The following is a 7,793-nucleotide window of genomic DNA, read 5'->3' as shown; positions in this document are numbered from 1 at the left end:
GCCAGCCTAGGCAACAGAGTGAGACTCCGCCTCAAAAACAACAACAACAACAGACTAGCTTATGCTAAATTAGTTTCCTTTTAAGGTAATGACAGATTCGGCAGATAGTTTATATCTAATACTGTAACAATTACATTTATTTGCTTATGTGCATTAAGCTAAGTGCTTTACATTATGATCTCATCTGATAACTTTATAAAGTGGCTAAAGTCCTCTTTCTATAGGTGAAGAAAATAAAGCTGAATGATTAACTGAAGCTAAAGTAGTCTGCTCAGAATTGCACTGGTGGAGCCAGGATTTGAACCTAGGTTGTCTGACTCCAGACTACTACTGTAGACAACTTCTACCATGTGTCCATTATGTCCTTTTTGAAATGAGTTGGAGATATATCACCAGATCTTCTATCAGGTGTTAAGAAAAGGTCGTTTCCTTTCTTAATCTTCAGTGGATGAACATCTGGTTGAATATCATACTGAGAAGTTTGACAAAAATAAGTGAATTTGGAGGAGGCAGTTGGTAGGGGTTTCCTATGGGGATGGATATAAGTCTCGGTGTGGGTGTCAGAACACCCACACCTACTTGAAATAAAGAATTGTAAGTATAAATTCTTGAAATGAAGATTCAAATAATAAACAGATGGTGTGTGTGTATATGAGGAGTGGAAAATGTGAAAACGAAGATTATAAGTAATAAACTGGGCATTGTAAGAGTCTGGAAGTATAAATAAATTTTAGAATAATAAATTTATGATGGAGGAAAGAATCAATTCAGAATGGAAGAAGGAGTAAATTAAACAGGAAACTTTAATATGGCTATGGATGAAAAACTAAAATATTTGTACAGAATGGAAAGTGAGTTGTTCCACTTAATATGGAAGTTGGTGACTTAGGACCATGACAAACTAACAGTCAGATATGTGGCACTACTTCTGGATGTATGAAAAAGACTATTGGTCTGAAAATAATTTTGTTTTCCTTGATCTCGACTAGCTTTTGGCAGTCATGGAGGCCACCGAATGGCTCTTGCACATTAACAGATATTCTTTATGAGACAAAAGTATTTATTTTCTTTTTCTCTTTCCTTTATTCCTGTTCTCCTTTCTCCCACCTCTCATTCCATTCTCCTCCATTCCTTCTAAGCCTGTGTCTTAGGATGAGCATAGGCAGGTGTTGCTTAAACCTTTAGTTGTTCCTGAAAAAGGAATATAAAGTCTCTTTATGAAATACACTTTTTCCCCTTAATGAACATACTTAAGTTAATGCTGTTCTTCAGAGTAGGCAATCTGCTTTGAAATCTTCTAGTATTACTGTCAGTTCAGACTGAGACATACAAAAATGAAAAGTTCTTGCCTGGCATCATCACTTCATGACCTCAGTCACTAGAATCTGAATAACTTTGGGTATTTGGAAAAAAATCACATCCTCTCTTGAAAGACAAAGATTTGGGGATCTGAAGGTAGTTGCAAAACAGGCAATTGCTCAAATCTTTTGTGAAAATATGGCAGTGTCTTTGCCATGTTCTCACCTAAGATAAGAATTTATATTTTATTTTTGTATATCTGTGATAGCATTGGACTAACAGCTCCTTGATTTTCAACCTTTAGCCTCATTGGTCCCTGGGGAACAGTGGCATACTGCCTTTGGAACAGGATCATAAAAGCAGCAGAGTTAGTGGTAAGCCCTAAATCATCCAGAGGAGGGAGTCAGTTCACCAACTCCAGTTTCTGCTAGCCTGAGATAGTCATCATGGCACACATAAAAAATGATTATAATTGTACGGCAGACTAGAGCCAGGCCCTCCCTGGTTCCCTGGAAGCTGTGGCGCGAGGGAGTGGGTCACAATTTCAGCACATCTGTAATCCATTCTTGGCACACTGGTTGGAAATCTTTGCCCTAGAGAAAAGGAATATGTTACTTTGTTTAATACCTTCTGTTTGTTTAGCATGTAATAATTTACAAAGCACTTTCACATATATCCTCATTTTATTTTTACTCCGGCCGTTCCAAATAGGTAGAGCAGATAACATCACCATGTTAGAAATAAAGAAATTGAGATTTAGGTAAAGTGCTTTGTCCAGGGTCACACACACACCTACAAAGGGATGGATCAAGAATTTACACCCCCAGTGGAAAGAGACCCTGGATATAAACCTGTGATCTGTAATCTCTAAAATGGCCAGGACCTTATCTGTTTTATTTCAGTGCTAAATATTGTCCAGGCTGGTCTTGAACTCCTGGGCTCAAGCGATCTTTCCGCCTTGGCCTCCCAAAGTGCTGGGATAACAGGTGTGAGCCAATGCATCTAGCCTAAGTATTATGAATTCTTGGAATAAAGATTCGAGTAATAAGCAGAAAATGGAAAGGATGTTTTTTCTATTCCTCTAATCTCTCGACCCACTGCACCTCTCTCCCAGTTAATTTGAAAAGTAGGTATTGGGGAATCAGATGAAATATATGAGGAAGCTATAAACCTGCACTGTCTAATGCCAGGGGCACTAGCCACATGTGGCTATTTAAGTTAGTTGAAATTAAATACAAATAAAAGATTCAATTCCTCAGTTGTACCAGCCATATTTTAGTGTCATTATCGTATGTGGCTAGTGGCTACTTTATTGGACAGTGCAAATTCAGAACATTTCCAACAACATTGGCCAGCCCTGATAAAACTTTAAAATGCGACATGGTATGATATGATACATAATTCTCATGTTGTTGAGCCATGAGTTTAAAAATCTGTTACCCATGGTGCCTAGCAGTTTTTGTTTCAGCTGATGAAATGTTATTGCCATGTTCTCTCTCAGCTTTTTGTTTTAACTAAATCCAGATGGTCAAAGTCTAAGTTTAATGTTTTTCTTGGATGTTTGGGGATTATAGTTAGCTGCTTTTCTAGGATAAAGATGTCAGCTTCATTAAGGGCATGAGTGTTTTCTGTCTCCTTTGAGCTGTAGATCTGTATGTCTTGTTGTCTTGTTGACATCCTCTCTTGAATATCTTAAAGGTATCTCAAATCCAGTATGTCTAAAATAAAACTGATTTCTCCTTCCCTCCCTACAAAACTGTACAACGTTGGTTCTTTCTTTGTTCGTTTTTTCAGTGAGTGACACAATTATCTTTTCATTGTAAAATCCAGAAAACTAGAAGTGATCCTTAATTCCCTCTCCCTGATAGATCCAATGATCAACAAGTTTTTAAAATCTTACTTTCTACGTGACTCTTGAATTTTTCTATTTCTTCCTGTTTCCACTACTGCCATTTCATCTTGCCTGAAACTTTTACAGTAGCCTCCATTCTTATCTATCCACTTCTGCTTTGGCCCCTCTCTAATTCATTACCCATCCTGAAGGCACAGTGATTTATTTTGAAACACACATTTGATTGTCACTCTCCTTCTTCCTCCCCCAGTGCTTTTATGGCTTTCCATTGCTTCTAGTATCAAAATAAAACTGCTTAACAATGTTTAGCTCTCCAAACTCATCTTGTACCATGTTATGCATAAGTTTCCAGTTCAACCATGCTGGCCTTCTTTAGTCCTTTGTATGTACCTTGCTCCCTGCCTTTTTTGCAAGGCTGTTGTACATGCTTTTCTCTCTGTCTGGACCATTCTTTCTTTACTTTCATTTCATTTCACTTGGTAGTGCCTAGTCATCCCTCATACCTCAGCCGAAGTTTTGCATCCTTAGAGAATATGCTAACCTCCCACATTAAGGTAATAGCATCATACATTTCCCACACTTTGCAATTTACATTTATTCATGTGACTGTAAGATTGTCTTTCTGTTCAGTGGCCTATAAACTTCATGAAGGTAAGGTCTATTTCTTATTTTCTTTTTTGGCTCATTGTTGAATCCGTAGGACCTAGCTCAGTGCCTGACACGTAAATTTGACTCATTAAATTTCCAAGTTAATGGTATTAAGGATTTCAGTTCATCGAGTTTTGTAATACAAGAATTTGAATGTGAATTTTTATCAAAATAGTGTTAAAATAGTAATACAGTTTGAGCATTCCTAATCCAAAATCTTGAAATCCAAAATCTTGAAATCCAAAATGCTACAAAATTCAAAACTTTTTTTGAGCCCAACATGATGCTACAAGTACATAATTCCACACCCAACTTTATGTGATGAATCAAAGTCAGAATGCAGGTGTACAACAGTTTCCCCAAGAGAAAAAAGACCTGCCTGCCCCCTTCAGCTCCATATATCTTTTCCTCATACACCCAGATACACCTACGCAAGCATGCCCACAAAGGGCAATACAATGCCATGTGTATGTATAAGAAATGATTGGTTATTAGTAGCATATAAATTCAGAGACAGGAATGATGGTGATGTCAAACAACCACAGACTGTCCACATGAGTGACTGAGATAGTGACACCTTTGCTTTTGGATGGTACAGTGTATACAAACTTTGTTTCATGCAAAAAGTTATTAAAAGTATTATATAAAATTACCTTCAGGCTATGTGTATAAGGTGTATATGAAACATAAATGAATTTTGTGTTTACACTCAGATCCCTTCCTGGAGATACCTCATTATGCATATGCAAATATTCCAAATGCCAAAAAAATCTGAAATCCAAAACACTTCTACTTTGGAAAAGGGATAATCAACCTGTAATTAATTTTTCATTTAGACTATTTCTTTCAAGTGTATGGAAATAAATTATTAGGCCGGGCACAGTGGTTCACGCCTGTAATCCCAGCACTTTGGGTGGCTGAGGTGAGTGAATCACTTGAGGTTGGGAGTTCAAGACCAGCCTGACCAACATGGTGAAACCCTATCTCTACTAAAAAATATACATATACAGATTAGCTGGGTGTGGTGGCCTGCTCCTGTAATCCCAGCTACTTGGGAGTTTGAGGTAGAAGATCATTTGAACCCGGGAGGCAGAGGTTGCAGTGAGCCGAGATCATGCCTCTGCACTCCAGCCTGGGTGACACAGCAAGACTCCGTCTCCAAAAAAAAAAAGTGTTATTAGTAGTTATATAAAATATAGCACAGTATTCTTAGATTATTTTGTAATAGACCCTTTTATTTTTGGATGGTTTTAGTTTTACAGAATTACTGTGAAGATAGAATAGAGCTTCCCATACCCACTTTCACCTATTATAAGGTATTAGGCTGTGTGTGGTGGCTCATGCTGGTAATCCTAGCACTTTGGGAGGTCAAGGTGGGTGGATTGCTTGAGCTCAGGAGTTGAACACCAGCCTGGGCAACATGGTGAAACCCTGTCTCTACCAAAAATACAAAAAATTAGCCAGGCATGGTGGTGCTCATCTGTGGTCTCAACTACTTGGGAGGCTGAGGTGAGAGGATCACTTGAGCCCAGGAGGCGGAGGTTGCAGTGAGCAGAGATCATGCCATGGTACTCCATCCTGGATGACAGAGTGAGACTCTATCTCAAAAACAAAAACATACTACATTAGCATAGTACATTTGTCACAATGAACCAATATTGACACATAATTATTAAAGTCCATGTTTTATTCAGATTGCCTCACTTTTCCCCAGTGTCTTTTTTTTTTTTTTTTTTCTGTTCAAGGATCCCATCCAGGATAGCATATTACCTTTAGTGGTCACGTATCCTCTCGTTTTGACAGTTTCTCAGATTTCCTTGTTTTTCATGACAAGTTGATAGTTTTGAAGATTACTGCCTGGTCAGGTATTTTGTAGACTGTCCCTCAGTTGGGACTTGTCTGCTGTTTTTCTCATAATTTGACTGGGTGATATGTTTCTAGGAGGAAGATCACGGAAATAAAGTGCCATTCCCATCGCATCATATCAATAATACAGCCTTTTTGTTTGTTTGTTTGTTTTTTTGAGGTAGAGTCTCACTCTGTTGCCCAGGCTGGAGTGCAGTAACGCAATCTCGGTTCACTGCAACCTCTGCCTCCCGGGTTCAAGTGATTCTCCTGTCTCAGCCTCCCGAGTCGCTGGGAGTACAGGCACATGCCACCATGCCCGGCTAATTTTTGTATTTTTAGTAGAGAGAGGTTTCACCGTGTTAGCCAGGCTGGTCTTGAACCTCCCGACCTCAGGTGATCCACGCACTTCAGCCTCCCAAAGTGTTGGGATTACAGGTGTGAGCCACTGTACCCAGCCAAGAATACAAACTATTAATGTGACAGTACCATTGATATTAACCTTGACTACTTGGCTTGAGATAATGTTCATCAGTTTTGTCCACTGGATATTTTCAACTCTGAACATATAGTTTTAAAATGGAGTCATGTATTGTAACTCAATTTTTTATTGTAAACAAGTCAGTTCAACTTGAAAATTAATATTCAGTTATGAAATCAAAACAAGTCTTTTCCAGGTTTCAAGCAGTGTCATCTTGGTATAAACTCTGTTTTCTGAATATAAACCTGTTTTCATTGTAATTTCTAAAAATCCAGTAGGTTTCTGGATATTGTAAAGATGTGAATATAGATATAATTGTGCAAATTTCGTAGTACTTTATTTTGAGGTGAGAATTTTGTTGTGGTTTATAAAAGATATTTTCCTCTAGGACCTCAGGCCTGTTTTGGGACCTACAACTAAGTATGACCTCCAGCTGCTTCCATTCTTGCTATTCAAAAGGTTGATAGTCTTTAGGTTAAATATAATGTGATATTATTCAACAGAAAGAATATGTTTTTCCTTTTTAACCTCGAACAAGTTCTGTATCTGATGTTTAGAAAGTATTTTTAAAAGTTGTGGTAATATAAAAATGTGTGGAAATTGTGGCTAAAGAATTAAAAATAACTTGCAAAATAAACATATTCTCATGGTAAAGAAAAAACTGATCTTACCATTCTCTTCCTATTTATCTGTGAATGAGAAAAGATGGGCATATTCCAGTAGATTTCATCAAAAGTGAAAGAAATAGAGCCACTTAAAAAAATCTTTAGAATAATAACTGATATCTGGAATATCAAGTCTAAAGAAACTAAGCAAAATCACTTCAAAGCAAGCCCAAGTTTTGCTAGTTTTTGCTCTCAGTTTTCTATTTACCTCTTTTATTGTCCTTGACTCACCAGTCAGAAGTTCTTGATGCTGTATATCATTATTCATAGTACTTTTCAAATTTTTTTTTTTTTTTACTAAAGTACCTTTAGAAAGAGTAATAACTCTTCAGACATTTCTTTGAAGACTCGTATTTTATCATAAAAATTCAGTAAATTTCTTTGAAGACTTATGTGTGTTGTTTTATTCAAGTGAATTTTGCTTTGGATTCCATCGTATGTATTTTAGTGAAAAAGAATGTAAATTCGTATTCCAGTGTAATGTGCCATGTTTATCTTGTCTGCTGTGGTTATATCTGCCCTCCTGTGTCTTGGGCATACCACTTCAGACCACCTGTTATATGAGTAACTGAATTTGAAAAGCTCACATTATGATTTGTGTTCAACAACACTCCTGCCATAAATCCTTTATCATTAGACTTCTGAATCTTTAAACTCAGTGTTGTCATGGAGACTCTGAAGGGGTTTTAGGGATCCTGGCAAATCTAATACCTCCTGCCCTCTATTTCCTGGGGGCTAAGAAGACCTTAAATGCATTTAAGAGTGGTAGAATATAAAACTCTCCCTCACTAAAATTTGGGAAAGGATCTTATAAGGTTTCCCTCTGTATAGATTTGGTCTATTCAGTATGTACATATAAAAATATGATTTTTATAGTAAAATCAAAGCAACTACAAAGAGTTGGATGGATTTTAAACTTGAGGTGACAAATTCTAATTAATAATTCACTTTGTAGGTCTTTGGTTCTTACACTCTTTTGTTAGCAAATACCTCTGGCTCATTT

At 37.2% G+C, this 7,793-nt stretch overlaps 1 protein-coding gene across 6 annotated transcripts in view; it reads left to right on the top strand.

Moving 5' to 3' along the window:
* ARFIP1 (ADP-ribosylation factor interacting protein 1) overlaps positions 1 to 7,793 on the top strand; it is a 145,209-nt gene that overhangs the window by 5,067 nt on the left and 132,349 nt on the right. For 2 of the 6 annotated variants that reach the window (XM_011973223.1, XM_011973220.1), the window contains exon 2: positions 5,830 to 5,941. The exons of the other annotated variants lie outside the window; for them this stretch is intronic. The gene's annotated coding sequence lies outside the window, so the exon portion shown is untranslated. The remainder of the gene's footprint in view (positions 1 to 5,829; positions 5,942 to 7,793) is intronic. 6 annotated transcript variants of the gene reach the window in all.

The sequence above is a fragment of the Mandrillus leucophaeus genome, unplaced genomic scaffold (genome assembly GCF_000951045.1).
Source record: "Mandrillus leucophaeus isolate KB7577 unplaced genomic scaffold, Mleu.le_1.0 Scaffold136, whole genome shotgun sequence".
NCBI classification, from domain to species: domain Eukaryota; kingdom Metazoa; phylum Chordata; class Mammalia; order Primates; family Cercopithecidae; genus Mandrillus; species Mandrillus leucophaeus.
Note: the sequence above shows the minus strand (reverse complement) of the source record. Positions and strands in the feature narration are given on the sequence as shown.